The following is a 20919-nucleotide window of genomic DNA, read 5'->3' as shown; positions in this document are numbered from 1 at the left end:
TATCATCTTGGTGGTGAGTCCTGGAAGACCTGCTCTCGCTTGCAGGCCTTTTCCCACCTGGCCTTGGAGGGCAGGGCCCGGGCTGACTCCAGCTACAAAAGCTGAGGCTGCTGGGCTTGGGCTGGGGTATTGTTTTGCTGGGCTGGAGTTGTTGCTGTTAATTTTTTTGTATCTTTATTTTGCATCTTACGATTTATGTAGAAATTGTTCGATTTGGTTATGTGTTTTTTATGTTTGATTTATTGTTTATGACTACTTTTGTTATATTTGTAGTCATGTAACTTTTTTTCCTATGTTGTAAGCCACCTTGAGCATGGTCTTAACTTTGGAAATGTGCCGTACAAATAATATGATTTGATCAATCGAAATGGGGAAAGTCACGGGAGTGACTCAAAATATACCACTGCTTCTTCTGTTGAAGTGATACAACGCTCTACATTTGTAAAGAATCTATGTTCCTGATCAGCTTCTGCAAAATGCCAGTGAGAAAATAAACCTAGCCTATTGCTTTTTTTTCTTCCAAAGGTTGAACTAACCAAGGTTAGCTGAGTCCCAGAATAAACAATTTTTACCCTCAGGCCAAAGGCATGTTTGATAAGTGATTTCTCCATCAGGATAAGAAGCATGTATTAGAAGAATATTCCCAGGTGCTCAGTGGTACATGCTGAGCTTGCGCCTTAGCCTGAAGTTTTATGATTTTCTGGGTGTGTGTCGTGATTTTAGAAAGCTATTTTCACTGGTTTTTTAGAACCTGCATTATATGTTAGTACTTGTTAGAACCATAAGCAATATTTTCTTCTTTTCCTAGACTTCTCAGGATGCATGTATCACAGTCCAGTCCTTGGATGCCTCCAGAAGCCTCTCAAATACTGACCTTGAGTTGGAGGAGCTTGTCTCGCATTTAACCTTCCCAAGGCACAGTTTGAGGGGAAATAATCAATACAACATCAGGGCCTGCTTGAGCCACCACTACCCATCACCAACCTTACATTTTCATGCACATTTCTCCTAATATATAATACATATTTTTGTATGGAAGCTTATATAGTATTTGCATTTTTGAAAATGACTATCCCCTAACAGAATGCATTTTCATACATTATTCTCATGAATATCTGCAATTCTGTGTACATTTTTCACTAACACATACATTTTTGTGTGCATTGTTTGGTTAGAGACTGGGGAACATTTGAGACAAGACTCCAGGGTTCAAACTCAACCAAACCCAAATCGGTTTTCATGGATTTGTAATTTGAGGTTTTAAGCCCAGGTCACAGCATCTTGGTCATGTTGTGGGGTGCTACCTATGCCTGGTCATACGTGAGCCTGCCTGATCACAGTCAAATCTGACTATTAAGCAGCACATTCCTTTGGGAGCGAGAGTATTTCTAAACGCAGTGTTAAATAATAATTACTGTAATTCTTTATAGCCCTTTGGACTTCACATTAAACACACACTAAGCAAGATGGGACCCATAAAAATGAATGTTGCCATTACAGTATCCAGAATTATAAATGGGCTCTTACTGTTAACTGCCAGAAGTGGGTGTAGAATACAGCAGAAGACATAAGACCCGTATTCAAATACATTTGGACGGAGGGGGAAACACACACATGTTTGGAGATGCTGGAAACATCTTTCCTATTTTTAGATAACTGACTTGGGTCACCTTGAAATTCACCAAACACTCTCCCCCCCCCCAACTGTTTGAAGACTTCACATAACTGAACTTCGATTTAAAGCCTTGACTCTCTCATTCGGCTTAGATCCTTGTCTAAGGTGGTTTCCTCCAGTATAGTTTTTAATTACTGTTTCAGTATAAATTACACATGGAAGACTTTCCTTCCTGTAGCTGCAGGGAAGTTTCTAAGCACATCACATCACAGATCCTGTGTGCTTATGGCAGGCAGTATTATTTCTAGCACACCCAATCAGTGCAAAACGATGACAAAACAGGAATTTTAGTAAGGCTTTTTCAGGCAACAACAATAACAAAAACCCTCAGCAAACTGGCATTAGGGACGTCACTGGAGTGGAGGAATGATGTCCTTCTGTTCCATATTTTCGTCTAGTTCCTAGCAGTTCATCATACAAATTTGTGATTGGCAGCCTACAGCAGCCCCATCCTCTCCTCTTCCTTGGAACTGCTTGCTTTGATTTTTCAGCACCACCCAGATGCTAGCTTTTGTACCCATGAGAGATCTATGCTCCCATGTTTCCCCAAGTTTTGAGGTTCCATGGCAAAAATATTAGGAACCTATACAACCCCAGGGTGCATTTTCCCTCCTGAATGTAGTTTCTTACAGTGGTACTACTGGGTCAAACTGACTCAACAGCAATCTGACATATTTGAGTGCTGGTCAAATAGGGGCTCAGTGATGACCACAGCCAATCCAGGCTATTGCCATATTGCAACTGACCTATAACTAACCAAGGACAATTGTGACCTTTTTGAACAAGAAGGTGATATGTTGCTGATGTGCTGTGTCAAACTAGCCCCAGCAAAATTTTCCAGTAATTGGAAGCAAGGGTTGTGGGATATCAATAAGAAACTGCTCAGTAGTTGGCCACATATGATAGTGTTGCAAGACCAGGAAAAAACTTAGTGAGAGGCCAGGAAGTGGTGAAGCAGAGTCTGCGGGGGAAAGTTCTGTCTCCCATACTAATCCTTTCCAAACAGAAGCACTGTTATGTTTCACATTAATGTGCCGATAATTAACTGTATATACTTAGAAGCAAGTAATACTGATTCCAGCAAGATTTATGTCCAGCTAAGTATGTTTAAGATTGCAGGCTTAATTTAAAATTCTAATTAAGATTCTATTAATGTTTTTATTTAGGGACAAACTAAACATTATGAGGAAGAACTGTAATTGGATCTCCCAATGTATTTTTATTTTCCTGAAAGAAAAGAAATGCACACAGGATGCCCCAAAATTGGTTTGGGACTATAATGTAGGAGAAAAGAGGTTAACCCTTTCATCCCATCTCATGGGAAGCCCCATGAGCAGTGTAGAGGAAAGTATACAGGGATCACTGCTTCCCCTGTGCCGTGGCTCCAGTGCACCCCTTAGAAGGAGAAGAGGTAGAAAGGCAGATGCAGTCAAGGACCTCCCACGTAATGCCTCAAACTGGTTGCCTCAAACTTATCCATGTGTCTTTCGCTCCCATCCTTCAGTTAGGTTCAGGCAAGATGTTTATGCCAAAGTGTTCTGGTCCCTTTGCTGAGATTCTCCTTATTAGTGCATTCTGCCTGCATCTCAGAGAAAGCTGAAGCAAGCCATAGCGATTGGCTGGAGCTAAGGCAGAATGTATGAAAGTATACATGAACGCATTGGCAAAGGGGGTGAACTGCTTGCTCATAAAACCATTTAATACATGCTGCCAAAGTCCTGAGCTCCAGCCAGCAGCCAAAGCAAACAGCTTGAATAGTAAGGCATTGCACTCTGCCAGCAAGACAGGAACAAAAGGTGGGGAAGACAGTTTTCTGGGTGGGCTATTGTTCCATTGTACCACCTATGGAACTGGGCCTTTGGTGCAATTTTCATTCACAGCTACAAAAGTCACAAACCACATTTTTGTGAATTTAACCAGATAGAATTTTAACACACAGGGAAGACTTAGGGACCTGATATTTCCTAACCTGACAGCAATAGCAATCAACATGTCTTTTGCAGCTTCACTGTATTAATCTAGCAGCACCATGTCAGCTTAACCTGAACTTCTAAAGTGGAATGTATGAATGAGGCTTACATCCTATTCACATTTATTTGCAGGTAAGTCCTATTAAGTTCAATGGTTCTGCTGAGAAAATATGCATCAGATGGCACTTTGAGGAAAGTTAAATAAGATATAGGGCTTGTTTACTGAATGCCACTTTATGAGATATACAATCTGCAAACATATTTTCTTTTTCACTGTTTCAGGTGTGAGGCCCCGAGTGCAACAGTCAGCATGGTGGGCTTCACACAGTCACCATGAGGATATTCCAGGGAGAAAGGGACCTGCTCCCTAGGTGTACTGTGTACCCTTGTAGGGTTGAACCAAGAACACGAAAAGATGCATTCTCACATGCTCAATAAATTCCCTTCAAATGGTGAGAAAGGTTGGGTCTGCCAGTTTCAAACAATGCAAACTCTGGGGCCACGAGGCCACTTTGAGAGAATTAGTGAAGATTAGTGAATTCTGGCCGTGAAATAATTTAGACCTATTGGTATCTATTCAGTAGATCCAGTCTATTTTCACCTTCGTTGGTTTCCAATTAGTTTCTGGACCCACTTCAAAATCCTGGTTATGACCTATAAAGTATACATGGCTTGGGATGTCCATACCTGAGGGAAGATTTCCTTCTGTATGTACTTCCTACCTGTATGTACTTCAGCCCCTATCTGAGTGCTACCTCTGACCAAACTTTGGAAGGTGGTCACGACAGAGAGGACCTTTTTGGTGGTGCACCCCCCCCACCCAAATACTTTCCCAAAGGAAGCACACATAGTGTTCATGTTGTTGTCTTTTTAACTTCAGCCTGACTCCCCCCCCCCCCCAAATTTTAAAATCTCCTCATTTTAGTCCGTGTGGCATGACTGGTGGTTTTAGCTGAGCTGGGGGGGGGGTGTTTTCAAAAAGCTCCTGTGATTGGCATGATATTGATGGTGTGTTTGGGTTGTTATGCTGAGATTTTTATAGCTCAATGGTATGTTTCATTGATTTGTTTATAAGGTACCTATCAAGTATAAGTAATAATAAAAAAACTTCATTCAATTGAACCAAGCTGGTACTATAAACCTCAGCCCTGACATCCTTGGAGAAGCTTTCATAAGTGTTTTAGGGAGCTGATATGTACGCCTGGCATACGGGTGATGCCTGACTTGGGAGGCATCCCTAACTGAGAGAAGCTCGCGGTCTTCTCCTCAGCGAGCCCCACAGCGCCCCGCAGCGGTCAGCCGCGACGGCTGAAGTTGCGCGCGCTCCGGACAGCGGCCGCTCCAGAGATTCTCCCGCCTCACAACCCCCGACGTCTTTTAGCGCGGCGTCGGCGCCTTTAAGAGAACGAGTGAGAAGCTCAGGCTAGCCATCTGGAAGCTGGAAAGTTGTCCGCTGGTTGGACAAAGAGCACGGCGAGAGCACCAACACCGCCGGCAGCAGCAAGCTCACGCCGGGGTCCGATGCCACCGCCGAATCGCCTCAGGCGGAATCGGTGTGGCGCGCGCGCCTGCTCGCGCCGAATTCCCTTCGCTCGAAAGGAAGCGCGCTGCGGAGGAGAGGCCCGGCGGGGGGTCCCCCCACCCTCCCCCACGCGCGCCCGCCGCCTCGCCCGCGCTTTCCTCAGTTAGGCAGAGCAGAGCGCGGGCTGCGCTCTGACCCCGGAGATGGGCCGCGGCGGGAGGGGCCGGCAGCTGCTTCTGCTGCAGATTTGGCTCGGCAAGGGGAGCTCCCTGATGCTGCTGCTGCCGCCGCCTGCACCGTTTCCTTGCTGCTGGCTGTGCGGTTGGAAGGGAGCTCAACCTCCGCCGGTATAAAAAAAAACAAAAAACAAAACCCTTCCTCGCTCTCCAGGGAAGGCGGTCGGCCAATAGGGTCCGCACCGGTTTCAGAGAGACTGGTCTGGAAAGCAGTAGCAACTGCCGAAAGGATACTTCGGCGGCTCGGCTGCGGACGAAAGCGCGGGACTTTTCTTCCCCCTTCGCCCGCCCTCGCCCACCTCGCAGCCCGCGCCGAAGCGTCTGAGGGAAGGAAGCGGGCGCCGCCGCAGCAAGAAAGAAAAGGCGCGCGGGGAGGGTCGGAGCAGCCCCGCCGCCCGAGCTGCGCGTGGGTCTCCTCCTTTGGCGGTCGCGCGTGCGTCGTCGTGCGAGGGGAAGGAGGGGGGCGGTGGGCTGGCGAGAGCCAGAGCTCAGCCCCGAGGAGAGACACACCGGAGGATGGTCCTCCCGCCGTGGCCGCGCGCCGCCGCTGCCGAGCGAGCCTGAGCTGCGGACCGAGGGGAGATGCGGCCGGCGACTCTGGCTGGAAGCCCTTGAGATGAGGCGGACGCCCGCCGCCGCCGCCGTGCCCAGAGCGGCTCCTCGTTTCCGAAGGTAGCTGGCTGCAAGGGGAAGGCAGGACGTGACGGGGGCTCCTGGCAAGTCCCTCTTGCCCGGGGCGGGAGGGGGCACCCAGGACGCCGCTTCTCTGGCCAACGCAAGCGGCAGGAAGGCTTCAATCTCGCTCCCTCTCTCCCCCGATTCTCTCTATTATTAAGCGAGAGGATGCAGCGCGAGCGGGGTGGGCGAGAGACGTGATGCTCTGGGTCGGTTATTCCTGGGCACCGAGGAGGCAAATGGAAATGCACTTTTCCGCTCTGGAGGCAGCCTAATAATGCAGGCTATGCAGGCAGCGCCTTAAAGACGGAACAGATTTATTTATTCGCCCTTCCTTTTAAAAAAACAAACGTGGCGTAAGCTTTCGTGGACTAGCACCCAACCCACTCCGTGCCTTACAGCCCACGGAAGCTTATGCCGCCGTCAAATCGCGTTTGTCTTTCTTTACGGTGCGTGTTCGCTCCGCGATTTTAGCCCAGGTTAGTTTCCCCCGCAACTCTTGAAAAACTACCTTATTGTACAAGGCGATCCAGCAAGGGTTGTTAAAGTAAAGGATTGGCTCGCCCGCCCACCCTTTTTTGCAACAACGGCGACCACCTTGCTTTGAATGTAGGTAGAGGCTATTGTGGATCAGCTAACGCAAAGAGCAAAGGTGTGTTGTGTTCAGTTTGTGGTGGTGCAGGAGGTCGAGAGGGCTCGTCCACAGGTAAAGGGGATGGAGCGGTGGCGGGAGAAGACTTTCTGTATGTGACTGCAGAGACACGTGGGAATCGCCGGGCTGGCTTAGAACTAGGAGTCTCTCATCCAGGTACAGGCAGCTGGCTCTTTGGAAGAAGAGGCGTCAGGAAACCCCAGCATGATTTCCAGTTTTGTTAAGCTAGTGCCAAGGGATGACTCTGATTCCAAATGCAAGTTTGGGGGACTAGGTTGGCCTTGCTTGTGATATGGGATGCCAGAGCAGCACAGCGCTGGAGAAATGCATGGGATGGGTCAGGTAAGGGCATCTACAACTTAATGTTTTATTTTGGGATTCCTCCTCCAGCCTGCCAAGGGGTAGCGATTTTCGTTCTTATCTGGAACTTGGAGCCTGGGCTGGAGCAGAGGTTTTAGGGTATGTTGCTTTTTGCAGGCTTTGTAATGCTTTCTCTTGTTATCGCTTTGTTTTCCGATGTAATTAAGCTGGCAGCTGGAGTCCCCAAACTCAGTGCTTAGACCAGCCTTTCTAATTTCTCTATCTACAGCTCATTCCCTGGTGGGTTAGGATTTCCCTGACTTGTATTTTCAGCATGGCAGTAGTAGCTTTCCTTATTTAATTTTGGAGGCAGCAAACATGCCTTTCATCGGTCCTTTAGTTAGAAATGACCACTGAGGAAAGAATGCAGCGACAAGATACCACTTCCTTCTTCTTTGACTCTCATTTGGTCTCTTTGGGGCAACGATTTGTGGGGAGGAAATGAAATGTTTAGCTGAAATGGGAGCACTCTTATTTCCTAAAGTGGTCTAGAACAAGGAGATAAATGAGACCAAAATGCCTTTCCAGATGATCAGTCTGTAGCACAACAATAAAAGCAAAGTTGTTGCTTCTGTTGTGTTGGACTCTTGACATCTTCCCTTAAGAAAGTGGATCTGTTTCAGGGATATTCTGTTTTTCCAGCACTCAAATAGCAACCTATTGTTTGGAAGAGGCCAAGCTTTCTCCAGCTGGTGGGGCCATTCTAATTGATTATGAGGACTGAATGGAATCTGATGGTGTGAAAGTCATATAAAACATGTGATATCATGCTCCCTCATGTTAAACAACAACAACATAGGTCTCATCCTGAACAGGCTTAAGAAAAGTATAGGAACACTCAGCAAGCCTTCAGACTTTGTCCTGAGAACAGTTCCACCTCGCATATAGATTTCTTCTTTGCAAGCTGAATATTTCCTCTGGGGCCCCCACCATCCAATCTGTGCTTCTTTTACTAAAGCAGCCCTCCCTGCAGAAAGGCTTTCCCCACATCCATTATGTGTGGATTGGACGTCTCACTCACACCTTTGAATTTAGGTGTGCAGAATCATTCTGCAAAGACTAAAATATGAAACAGGTTTATTGAGACACCTGTATTGAATTTTAGCCTTCTCAGAATAGTTTTAAGGAAATATTGTTGAAATAAGAATTTGGGGGATGGGAGAGAACCAGGGTTTACAAACCCTCCAGATGTTTGCACTACAATTCCCATCCTGTCCAGCCAGTCCAAAACATCTGGAGGTTGCAAGGTTGGTGAGGTCAGGACTAGTTCATAATCCAGAACATAACAGTGTCAAGTCAGTATTATCCATTCTTTCTGTTTCTGCAACTCTGTAGTATGGGCACCAAAATTCCAGAGTTCTTATTTCCCTCAAAGCTTTGATTCATCAATTTAAATACCAAGATATCTGGGTGTGTGTGAGAGAAGGGGAACAAGGAAGGAGCTTTTGTCAACATCCAGTCTAGGCTATTTATTGGATCCCAGATGTTGGATCCCAGATGTTGTTGGATAAGAACCTCTGTGATCCTCAGCCAGTTTAGCTGATGATCAGGGTTGATGGGAGTTGTAATCCAACAACGTTTGGCAACCCAAGCCTGGTTTACAGTGTTTATAGGCTACCCTGTGTGTCCATCATGGCTCACAAGAAGAAATAAAACAATTTGAAATTCAAAAATAATAGAAGTATAAACACAGCATAAAAATAGTCACATATATAAATCTAAAACAGATAAAGAGGCTGGTGCTGGAGTGACTCAAAGGTAAGTGCTATGTGGGAGGGCATTTCAAAGCCAGGAAGCCTTCCCTGGAAAGGTAGATTTCCTTATAGTCACTCACCACACCTTACTGGATGGAGACACTTGAAGAAGGTCCTCTGAAGTTCTCAAGGGTTGCGTAGGTATGTGTGAAGAGCAGTAGTTCTTCAGGTACCCTGATCCCAAGTCCCGGTGGGAATTAAAGGTCGAAAGCAACACCTTGAATTGGGTACAGAAATGGACTGTGAGCTAGTTAAGATAGTGAAGCACTAGTTAGATGTGCTTCCATTGCAAAGTTTCGGTCAAGCAGTTTTGTAGTCATGCACTGAATTTTCAAAAGTAGACTTTTCTACAATGCCCTGCAGTAGTCCAACTATGAATGGACCCTCTTTTTTAGCAGTCTCAGGCAGAAATGCTGAATTTTGCAATTGAAACTCAGGCTGTTGAAGCAACCAGCTGTTTTCTGCACTAGAAGAAATGTTCTTGTCCAAAGCAGGCTGTTTATGGCTATTTAAAATAACGGGGGTACCTTTTAAAGCAGGATTTACCAGGTATGCTTCAAAGAATGCATCCACACTAGTGGTACAGGGGAGTGTGGCACTGAGAAGGAAATCAGGGGGTACTGTGCAAAGCAGACTGAGGATGAGGAAGAGAGGATTAAGACAGGCTGATGGTTTTGATAGTAAAGTATTTGCATTCTTTAGGACTGGAGTTAGGTATGAATGAAAATTAGGCTTATTCCCCATAGAGGGCAAACACAGACCTTAAGAACAAGGTTTAATAGTTGCACTTTAATTTTAGATGTATGGTCTACCCAGTCCAAAGGACCGGGAGTGGGTTTCTACCAGTATTGCACAGTAGAAATAGAGCCTCTTATGCCAAAAGTTCAGTCTAATGTCCATGGAAGGCATTACAAGGGGTAACATAAAGTTCCCAGCCATGTTCACCCTTACAATGAAAAGTAAGGACTGCAGCCATTTGCAGCATGTAATAAGAGGGAGGACCCATAGCTCAGTGGTGGAGCCTCTGCTTTGCATTCAGCAGGTCTCAGGTTCAATCTCTGGCTTCCCCACTTAGGGCTGGGAGCCAACCCTGCCTGGAGAGCTGCTGCCAGTCAGTGTAGACAATACTGTGCAAAACAGACCAATGGTGTGACTTGTAATACAGCAGCTTCCTATGTTGCTATGTGATGCTTTTTCCACCTACTGATTCCCTCCTTAAGTATTTCCCTGGCTAAGGTCGCTTCTAGTTTTGGAAGCCAGCTGGTGTGTATATGTGTGCATAATGGCCAGGGATCAATTTCAGGGAAGAGCCGAGTGCAGGAGGAGTTTAAGGAGGTGGTTCCCACTTTCTGATTCTCCCCAGCAAGTTTGCCCCTGAATTCTGCAATATGTTGGAAAACATGGGTCTTGGGTATGTTTCCCAAGAATGCCTATTTTGGTCCCTTAAATAAAACTTCTTCTGTTGTTACTTTTTCCTTTATGATATTTTGAAAAATGCTTATTGGGAAATGCCAGAGATTTAATTCAGGGACACCTCTTTATCGGGTGAACAATAGTATGATGTGGCTCTGAGGCACATCTGGCAAAAAGGCTGCAAAGTATCTCTGCTGTTCTTCACACTTCTCAAATCTGCATTGCCATCATATCCTACACACATTCCAAAGATGTGCACCCGTGGCCATTTTCTCTCTGCTTCTCTGTGTTTGCTTTTAAAAGAGGAGGTCAAGGATGCTCGTGGCCTTGAAATGAAGCCACCTACCCATTTGGCTCCAAACCAAGAAATTTATTTACTTTTCCTAATCCCAGCCATTCCGAATTCACTTGTTCGCTCAGTACACCTTGTACGAAGGGACAAATGTACCATCAAATATATTCCTACTAATTCCCTTACCTGGCGCTGTAGTCTAAACCACTGAACCTCTTGGGCTTGCCGATCAGAAGGTTGGTGATGGGGTGAGCTCCCGTTGCTCGGTCCTAGCTCCTGTCAACATAGCAATTCAAAAGCATGCCAAAAAGTGCAAGTAGATAAATAGGTACTACTCCGGTGGGAAGGTAAAGAGTGATTCTGTGCGCTGCTCTGGTTTCGGTGTTCCATTGCACCAGAAGCGGCTTAGTCATGCTGGCCACATGACCTGGAAAAACTATCTGCAGGCAAACGCCGGCTCCCTCGACCTGTAAAGGGAGATGAGCACTGCAACCCCAGAGTCGTCTGCAACTGGACTTAACTGTCAGGGGTCCTTTACCTTTACCTTTTATCTGGTATATCTCTCCCTATCTCCTCCCTACCGCCACAGGCCGCTTCCTCTTTCCTGAATTCCTCCTAAGGGACTTTTGTCATCCTCTAAATAATTCCTTCCACTATTAACCCAGTACCTCTTTTACTTGGGTTGAGAAACTTGTGCTAACTAAAATAAAAACTAATAAAAACGAATCTTCTGTCTAATTTTAAGGAAGATGAACATGTTATTTAATTGCATGTACATTCTGTTCTCCGAAATCATTAGTCTGTTATTGTTGTTATTATTATGACTACAGAACCATAATTCGCACAGTGAAACGAGGTGATACATACACCTTGGTAGCAAAGTTTCCCACAAGCAAGATGGAAACACAATTTCTTCAAGGACAGAGGGTGGGCATAATAAAGAGATTGAAGGAATGCACTGTAAAAACACAAAGGAAATGTTTTTAACAGTGGGCCAGAGTGAGCACAGGTGACCTTCAAACTTTAAGTTTTATTCAGCAGAGTTGATCTGTACACTGCTTACTTCAGGAATGTGAGGCTTTAAGTTGCCTCTGGCGGGATTTGAACCTTTTAGTGCAGAATTGACTTGTGCTGGGCGTTGGGGTGGGGTGGGGAAGAACATGAACAATTCCTGTCAGGGTTGGAGTCAAGCTTTTAAATTTTGTCGGAGTTCTACCTATGTATAATGTCATGCTTTCCCACCACACACCCCTCCCTCTTGCCTTCAACTAGTATATAAAAGCAATTCTTCTCAGGGCAGTATATCTCAAGGGGCAACCTTGATCTTAGTGAAAAGGCTCCCAATTCCATGAAACTGTTTACTCTGTTTGAAAAACTGTACTTACTTCTTGAGATGAATTTAGCTAGGGGAATTTGGTTGACTGATGTGCACACAGATTTTGCCACGTAGCATGATGTGGCGCGCAGAGATGAGTGTTCTGGGCTGTTTTAACACAGGATTTCTTAGTTCGATCCCTCAATTTTTATTTATTTGTTTATTTATTGGTCTGGCAACAGCACTCTCAGCCAACAATCCCAGCAAGCACTGTCCTGCCCCCATGGTTTCTCAGATATGCAAAGAATAAAAATGTGTTTGGAATCGTAACTCTTGCCATCAAGCTTTGCTATCTACCCTGCCTGCAAGGCAGCAACGTTTCATTTCAGGAAACAAAGTTATCATTCAGCCAGACAGTTAATGTAGGCAGCAAAGCCACAGTTTGCTCACTTCTGGCAGGATTGTGTGTGTGTGTGTGTGTGTGTGTGTGTGTGTGTGTATTTGCAAACCAACAACTTCATGTCTATCCTAGCTGCCTGGTTAGACAGAGAGAACTGCCAGGAGGCCCTGCTGATTTCCAGGATGCCTCTGTTCCAGTGATAACTAATGCGAAACTGGGGCTTTGCTGCTACATATATGGGAATCAAGTAGTTTGACCCTGAAAATCTAGCCTCTTGAGCCTCGACATGTGGGAGAGGGATACGGCAACTGAGTGATGAGAGGAAGGCACAATGTGTATCTTTTGGAGGCAATTTTCATTACCAATTCTTATGGAAATGCAGAGAAGAACAGTCCTAACTATACATTCATATGGAAGACATAGGACTGGATTCAGCTAAACAGTTACACTAGAGGGGGCCAGTGCCACATGTCCCACTAGTTCAATGGGACTCCCCCTCCATTGGCTCTAGAGGTTGGGAGAAACTCAGAACAGCACATGGAAGGAGGAGAGGTGAGATTGTTATGTCTGGCAAGCTGAAATGCTGATGGAACTGTTGTGATAGTAAGATGTTGAATTCCACCCATAGGTTCTTCACTTACCCATGTCACAGTTCTGTCCCCAAAAGGCAAAAGAGGATTGGGCTGAACTGTTATTGATAATAGCATGACACGAAATGGTCTGGTCCCCTCTCCTGACCCTGTGCAGCTGTCAACACAGTGATCTCATCCAGTGTTAAAAACTGAGATCTGAAAGCTAGGAGCTAAACAGCACCTTAAACCTAGGTTATGGGTGCAACAACGGAATGTCCAGGTGCACTTTTTTATAACAAGAATACAAATCTGAAAATGAATGAACTGCAGCTAGAAATATTATGTTCATTTTTCACATGGTCTAGTCTTTCCTCTGCCCACCCCCCTAATATTCTTAAGAGGGTCTCTTATCCAGTCTTAAGAGAGTAGCTGTAAGTGGGGAGGCAGAAAAAGGTCCTCCTTTCCTTCCATTCTGCAGTTTTAATCTGAAATCTTAGGTGCAGTACTGTGCCCAGAGCTCAGAAACTGCTTGCACTAATGAAATTCCCTGTCGCAAAATGTGCCTAGGACAATGGGAGTTTCAAACACTGATCTCATCTGGTTCATTTCCCCCCATTTAACAGTTTTCCATATGCAAAGATGCAGTTTATAGCTGACCTGTGGTATAACGAGGATCGCATGTATAGGTTGCACATGGCTAATGAGTGGGACAGAGAAACTAATCAGTTTTCACCCCCTTGCCTCTGCTGCTGCTCTGCTCAGGACCTGACAGCAGCTTCTGGAATAGATTCAGAGTTATCGAAAAATGAGCCTTCGTTGAAATAAAGCACTGAAGTTGGTTCCGCTAGTCTGCCTAGGGCAATGGCCTATCAAGATAGCAAGGGGACATGTACAGAAGAGGCTCATACTATTCTAGATTCCTTTGTGTCTCGGCAGAGTGAGAATACTATTGCTTTAAAAATATGCTAACAAGGCTGGGAACGTTTTCTTCATAAACAGTTTCCTAGGCAAATGGATTAATATTCCACTTCATGATCACAATTGAAGTTTAAATCTATTCAAATTAGTTGGCTTTTGTGGTTCTGTTCTCTCTCTTGCAGATGTGTGTGTGTGCGCACAAGCATTTGTGGCAGTGTTGAAATTGGTCCTACATGTCAGGTTGGAAAGGCTGTTTTGATTGGCCCCTCTCTCATTGTTCTGGCACTTTAATGCTTACCACAGATTGTGTTGCATGTGCTGTTATACTGTGCCCCGCGTTTCCTGGGGAGACCCTTATCTCAGATTAAAGCCTGTCAGTTCCTCAGCTTTGTAGGCAATCAAAGTTAAGAGGCAAAGGCGTGGTCCAGCAGTGCAGCGGATAAAATACTGGATGTCAAAGGCCCTGAGTTAGGATTTAAGTCTTGCTTCATCACTTGGATTATTGGGATAGCCTCATAAGTCTTCTATCTTTCAGATCCAGTTCCCCATTGGCTAAATGGACATGAAACTGACTTGTCTCACACAGATTGTTGAGAAGCTGAATGAGATAGTAAAGGAAATGTGGCTACCTGCCCTACACCACCAAACTTGAGTGGCCAATAAAGTTATAATAACAATGCTCAACCCTGTAAAAAACAAAAAAGCAATGGGCTTCACAGCAGAAGTTGCTGGAGTTAATAAATTATTCCTCCCTTGCTGAAAGGTGCTTGGCGTGCTTCTGGAATAAGACTTTGTGCAGAGTAGAAGTAAATTTAAGTTTATCCTTTTTTTAAAAAAATAAAAAATCCCTTTTACCAATGCTCTGGATTAAATGCACAACTGGAAGAAATTTGGAAATACACTGTATTTTTATTTGCCTGAAAGGCATGTACTGTAGCGAGAAATGTTCCTGTAATTAGACATTTGGTATAAACAGGAGTGTTGCTTACTGAAGGGGAGGTTGTGGTGAGTTGTGTACTGTATGTGCTTCAGATGCAGACTTAAGCCTTGGATGTGGTGAGGCGTACATTCAGGTGATGTGTACATTCAAGTGTATTAAAGTTACTGGAGGCTTGGCTGAATATGCCTTGCTTGTTAGAAACCTGGTGTGTACCTTCTGGTAAACACGCTGCAGTTATGACTCCCAAATGCTGCAGTAGCTCTTGACCTGTCAGGCGGAGGAATTTGAATCATGACTCTGGAGTGGGCTTGAACCATGTGTACCCTTGTGTCCCTCTCTGTGTACATAACATTTCTGTGGGGCATGTGTGTCAGCTTGTCAGGAGCTTTTCTGCTCTCTTTCCTTCAGCATCTGAAGTCTCCCAGAGCTTCTGCTATTGACAATCATGTTTAGAGCGAGGCCCAAAGTCCTGAGTCACTGTATTGTTTCCATGGAAACAGACTTGTTCATTATAATCTGTTTTAGGGGTAGTGGAAAATACAGTACAGATGCTGCTAGGAGTTGGGCTGCTGCCAGAATCATACTGGCCAAAGAGATGTAGGATTTCATCAAGTTGGGTAAGGGGGGCTCATACTTTATCCACAACAGCAACTGCAGCAGGTTGTGTTTTGTGAAACCCTGCCTCGTGGTTCGGAGACTGATATGGCTGTGCGTGCATGTGAGAGAGAGATAGACAAGCTGCACAGCTGGCAGATATGCATCCTAATTGTGCCATTTCTGTACCTCACTTGTTGCTATGAAATCCTCCCATTCTCTTTCTCAGGATTGCTGTCAGCTAGGCAAGGATTCAAAGAAAGTACCAATGTGTACAGTTGTAGCTATGATGCTGGAAAGGGGAGGGGAATAGTGAAACTAAGTGCCCAGCCAACACCAGGTGCTTCAGCGTCTGTTGGGAATAGTGTGTGTGTTGAGGGAAGAGAAGGGATTCCCAAGGGAGGGTTTCTATGCTCACTATGAAAAATAAAATATGAAACAAGGAAGAAGTCAGCACGAAGCTTCAGTGAAAAATCGTGTGCTATTATACCTGCTTGTATTTTTTCTATCTGGCCCCAAGCCAGTGTTCACCATGCCTGGTGGGTTGAAATGCCTCAGCAAGGCAAGCAACCAGTGTTGGAGTAAAGGGTGGGGGGAAACCATATAAATCTGCTCAGAGAGCAAGCTTTAAGGCCAAAAAATTAACGAGAAATATGAGCTAATGAGAAGTGTGACATTAGTGAGAGACAAAGTAGTCATCATTGCTGGAGCTTGAGGGGGATGTGGAAGGAGGGGTTGGCTCACAAATTAACAGAAGCAAACAAACCTGTCAGCGATATGGTGTTTTCACATTACTTGGGTTTTGAAAATTTTGTGCCCCTGTAAGCGCCATGACATTAAGTGAAGATTTGATGTAAGGGCAGTGGCTGATTCATAGGGCAACAGCACCCCACCTACCCAGAGCTGAGTCACCCACACCAATCAATGAGTCGGCTTGTGGTGTTTTTCCTTCCCATTCTGCTCAGTTTGAGACGGACAGAGCCCAACACTCTGAAGGTGGCAGTGATGGAGCTGTTTTGCTCTTGCACTTTGTAAGCTAGTCGTGGCTATATGGGAAGCATGGATTTGGATACTGCATATGCCTTTATTTTGTTGCCCATACCTACTCTGGGCAGGTGTGGCTTATAGTGCGCATACATGGCATGTAGCAATCTACACATGGGCTTTATTATTATGCTTCCCTCCAAGCAAGAAAGCAAAGTGGAGATGAAGAAGGTGTATGATTTCTCCATGGTCAGGGAAATCTTGGGTGCACTGGATTAATTACTCAATCTACTGGATTCTATCGTTTCAGGCACCAGCTTTCAAAGATGAGAAAGATGTGTTCTGAAAAGCTAAAATGATGCATGCCTTATTGGAAGTCTTGCATTTCTTGGTCTAACTTTAGCTGTGCTGTGGAAGTGAGGTGTTGCTTTGGCATTGTTAAAATTTGGCCAGATTATGTTGGTGCACAGTATAGCCGGTAACTGGCTATATGGAGAAATGCCTACGGAGTCTGGTAGCAATCACACCAACTTGATAACATGTGCAGCAAGCCAAGGAGAAATAGGGAGAGCAATTTTAAATGTACGTTGATAAGTCTAAGAATAATTAGGTAGAAAGTAAGGAGGGATGAATATATTTCTCTAGGCTGCTCTGACAACCATCTCTCCCAGGAAATAGCTGAGACACCCTCCCCACCACCATTAGCAGAGTTTGTGAAGTCCAATGGTAGGCTCTAGTGTCTGAGGCTAAAGTAACAGTGCTGTTGGCACAGAGAGGCAAAAAGACTTGGCACAGCCCATCCCTGAGTGAAACAACGTACTTAAACACTTTCTTTAAACATTCAGTGCAGGAATCTGGCAGTTGAGGGCTCTCCAAGCTTCCTTTGTGTCTGTAACTGAAAAACATGCAATTCTGAGGGCATAGGACATATTTATCCCTATGAAAAAGTGCAAGTGAACATTTCATTTGGCTGCAGCTGATTATTGCTCCTTGGCTGGGCTTCAGATGTACACTTGATTCTGTTTAATGTGATATTTCTGTTAGGTGGATCCACAGCAAGTTGAGCAGCCATACACAGCGAGTGCTTATTAATGGCTCTGTATCAGCCCGGAGGGGGCTCTCAAGTGGAGTACCACAAGACTCTGTCTAAAGCTCTGTGTTGTTCAGTCATTTTATAAATGACTTGGATGAGGCTATAGAAGGGGTGTTCATCAAATCTGCAGAAGACACAAAGCTGGGGGGATAGAAAATACCATAGAAGAATCAGCACCAGGATTCAAAATGATCTTGACAGGCTGGAACACTGGCCTGAAACCAAGAAGATGAAACACAACAGAGATAAATGTAAAGTCCAGCATTTAGGTACAAAAATAATCCAAGGTACACATTCAGGATTGAAGAGATCTGACCCTGCAGCAGTGCATGTGAAAAATACTTAAATAACTTAGTCAATCACAAGCTGATCATGAGCCATCAGTGTGATGCAGCTGCAAAAAAATGTTAATGCAATGTTCAATAAAAGAAACAGTGTGTCTAGTTTATAAGAAGTAATAGTTTTACTGTAGGTTGTATAAGACTGTCTCTGAAGTACTGTGCCCAGTTCTGAGTACCATATTTTAAGAAGGGCATCAACAAACAAGTGTGCCCAGAAGAGGTGAACAGGATGGAAGCCCAAGCCCTACTAGGAACGGGTGAAAGCACTGGGCATGTTTAGCCTGGAGAAGTGAAGTATAGTGGGAGAATAATAGCAGCTTTCAAATATCTAGTCTTATGCAGAAGGTGGAGCAGGCATGTTCCTGGTTGCTTCAGAAAGCAGGACTAGTACTAATGGGCGGAAATTGCAGAGAATCAAATTTAGATATGAGAATAATTTCAAGTATCAAGCATTAGAAGAAACTACCAAAAGGCAAGAACTATTTGCCAGTGGAACACACTGATATGGTAGGTGGTAGGGAAACCAATGTCCACACCATGGAAGGACTTGTGGATCCAGAATTGGCCTCCACAGTCACTTACGGACTCACTGTTCATGGACTGTGTTCATGGAAGACACTCGACTACAAGTGATGGCCAAAGAAGAAGGAGGGCATCCTTCCCTGGAGGTATTTAAGCAGAGGCTGGATAGCTACCAGACTCGGAGGCTGGGCAGCTGCATCCTGTGTTGCAGATCTTGCATTGAGCAGTGGGTTGGACTAGATTTCATTCAAGGTCCTTTGCAACTCCATTATTTTATGTCCCTGCTTAACACAGAGCTTTGTATGTGGATCAGCTTGTATTTTCCTAGGAATCAAGTGGCGTTATTTGAGGTCATGGCTGGCCTTGTCCTTACATGGATGGAGATGAGCATCTGCCACAGCTGAACTGAAGTGATCCTTAGCTCACTTTCCTACTGTTAACAGCAGGGGTAGCTAATCTTTTTCAGCCTAAGGGCTGCATTGCCCCACTGCATCCCCTCCAAAGAGCCACATGCCAGTGGTAGATGTCATCAGAAAGTGGTGTGGTCACACCACAGACTCAGGTACACAAGCAGGCAGACACACACACACACACACACACACACACACACACACACGACAAGTGCCCTGTCCTAGAAACTTATGCTAAGGAGGGTGGTGCAGGGCAGGGGGATGACAAGTCTCCTTCACAGGTCATTCAGATTGCATATTGTGCATCAGGAGATAGAACCCCCATCTGTCAAGGGACTCCCCAAAAAGTGTGGGGGGGGGGTGGCCAGAGCCCCCTTTCACAATAATCCTGCTGACTCTGTAGAGCTTTGTACTCTGCAAGCCTCACTGGCAGAGGTGGAGCAAAGGAGTGTACTCGGAGCCAACAGATATTTGGGCAATAGACCTACTCTTCCCTCACCACAGTGCTTCTGACTGCCCCCTCCCTATGGCTGCCCCCCTTTTAAACTCCAGTTATGTTAGTTTGCACCCAAAGCTGAGTGAGGTTATGGCTATGCTAACATATCGTTGGCATTGCTGCACTGCAGCGTTGCAAACTTTACAGCTTTGACAGTGTAAGAGACTCTAGGAACTAGGGTCAGATAGTCACAAATGCAAGTCTTGCCCTGCACAGGTTTCCTTTGGTGACTTCTTTCTAAGTGCATCTTACTCAAATCAGTGTGGCGTTCTTCTCACTAAACATTTAAGAGATTTAAAATCTCTCCTCGTTCATAAATAGCTTTCTATGATTTCCTACGGTTTCCGAGCTACCCATCTGGGCAGATACACATTATCACTGAGCAAAAAAACTATTTGCAATGGTGGTGCAGTCTTATAAAAACTTAATTGCAAACATGACAATGCATTAATTTCCTTTGAAGGTATAACACGATTTTCATTGATGTAGGATGGAAACCTCCCATAGCTGTCAAGAATACTATTATAAAGTTTATGAGAATCCTCCAGTGCTTCAATGTCAGTGAAAAATAAATGCAGGTTTCTGAGAGAGAAGGTCCTTGTATTGCCACAGTCCCTCTTCTAACATGGAATCAGGTGAATCTTTATCATCCATGGTTTGCTTTTCGCTGTTAGCACCATTTAATATAACTCGTATTGTGGAATTTCTGTTTTTATTTGAACAAATGTTTGTTCTCTCACCAGTAAGTTCATAACTAGGTTTGAAACAATAGAAGTGGTGTTGTGATCTAGAAATGAAGTCCATCAAATAATGTGTTGCAGACAGTGGGAAATCAAACATGAAATAAAATTGGGCTGGAGATTTTGTAGTGAGGTTAGAGGGTAAGAGGGATTTAAAGAACAAATTTGATATTGGACTCTACTTCAACAGCAAACTGACCTTCTCTCCCCTTCCTGTTAGATTCATGCCTATATCAACATAGGATGGAAAGTTCCAAACCTTTTTGATGATGGCTAGTCAGAAGATAGCCACCAGAGGGCACGAGACAGTGCTTTAGCAAATATACACATGGAAAGCTGGGGTTGACTGGAAGCCACTGTACTTAGAGGTGACATATTGATTGTTTTATTGTTCTATTTTACACACACCCCCAACATGGCAAAGAGCAAGAGAACTAAAGCTAGTTTATCTCCTTCCATCTCTTGCATACACCAGAAACCTCCTGGATCAATATTATTTAACTAAGAAGTGCTAGGCTAAATATGCTGTGGGGCTGGGACTTGAGATCCAGCTGTAAAAGAGGGTTTCTGAGTAGAGTACAATACCATGCATCTCAGAATTAATCAGGAGCTGTCATCTCAGAATGAACCAGGAGCTGTCATCCATCCATGTCTGGCTAGAAAAGTATGTGAATACTATAAGTGAATGTTGATTGTTTTCAGGGTTTTCTCCCAATGTGGGACTGCTGACTTCTAGGGGAACAGAGAGAAAGAAGACGTTGATAAATAGCAGTTGCACTTTCTTCCTGCTTTAGCACCACACAGAAGTAGTATGAGACAGGCAGCAATGCAGGATAACTGAAGAGTTCTGATGGACAAAGCCTTACATGGTTTGGGACAAGGGTATCTGCTGGACCACCTTCTCCCATATCAGCTTGCTTACTTATTGGGGAAATACATGGAGAACTTCCTGTCAATTCCAAACCATGTTTGGGACAAATGGGAGACCCATCTTGGTTGTTGGACTCCGTTGGTGGAGGGTTGCTGTCCTATCGCCAGTGCTGAA

The 20919-nt window shown here is 44.9% G+C and overlaps 1 protein-coding gene across 4 annotated transcripts in view; it reads left to right on the top strand.

Annotated features, from left to right (window-relative positions):
- CHST1 (carbohydrate sulfotransferase 1) overlaps positions 1 to 20919 on the top strand; it is a 55176-nt gene that overhangs the window by 23802 nt on the left and 10455 nt on the right. Inside the window, exon 3 of one of the 4 annotated variants that reach the window (XR_014510200.1) lies at positions 809 to 933. The exons of 1 other annotated variant lie outside the window; for it this stretch is intronic. The gene's annotated coding sequence lies outside the window, so the exon portion shown is untranslated. Of the gene's footprint in view, positions 1 to 808; positions 934 to 5902; positions 6076 to 6152; positions 7073 to 20919 lie in introns of those variants that run through there. 2 more of the 4 variants (XM_083436832.1, XM_083436834.1) reach the window with 2 other exon arrangements.

The sequence above is a fragment of the Podarcis tiliguerta genome, assembly GCF_965153285.1.
Source record: "Podarcis tiliguerta genome assembly, chromosome: 1".
NCBI classification, from domain to species: Eukaryota; Metazoa; Chordata; class Lepidosauria; order Squamata; family Lacertidae; genus Podarcis; species Podarcis tiliguerta.
This window is presented reverse-complemented; position numbering and strand designations above follow the sequence as displayed.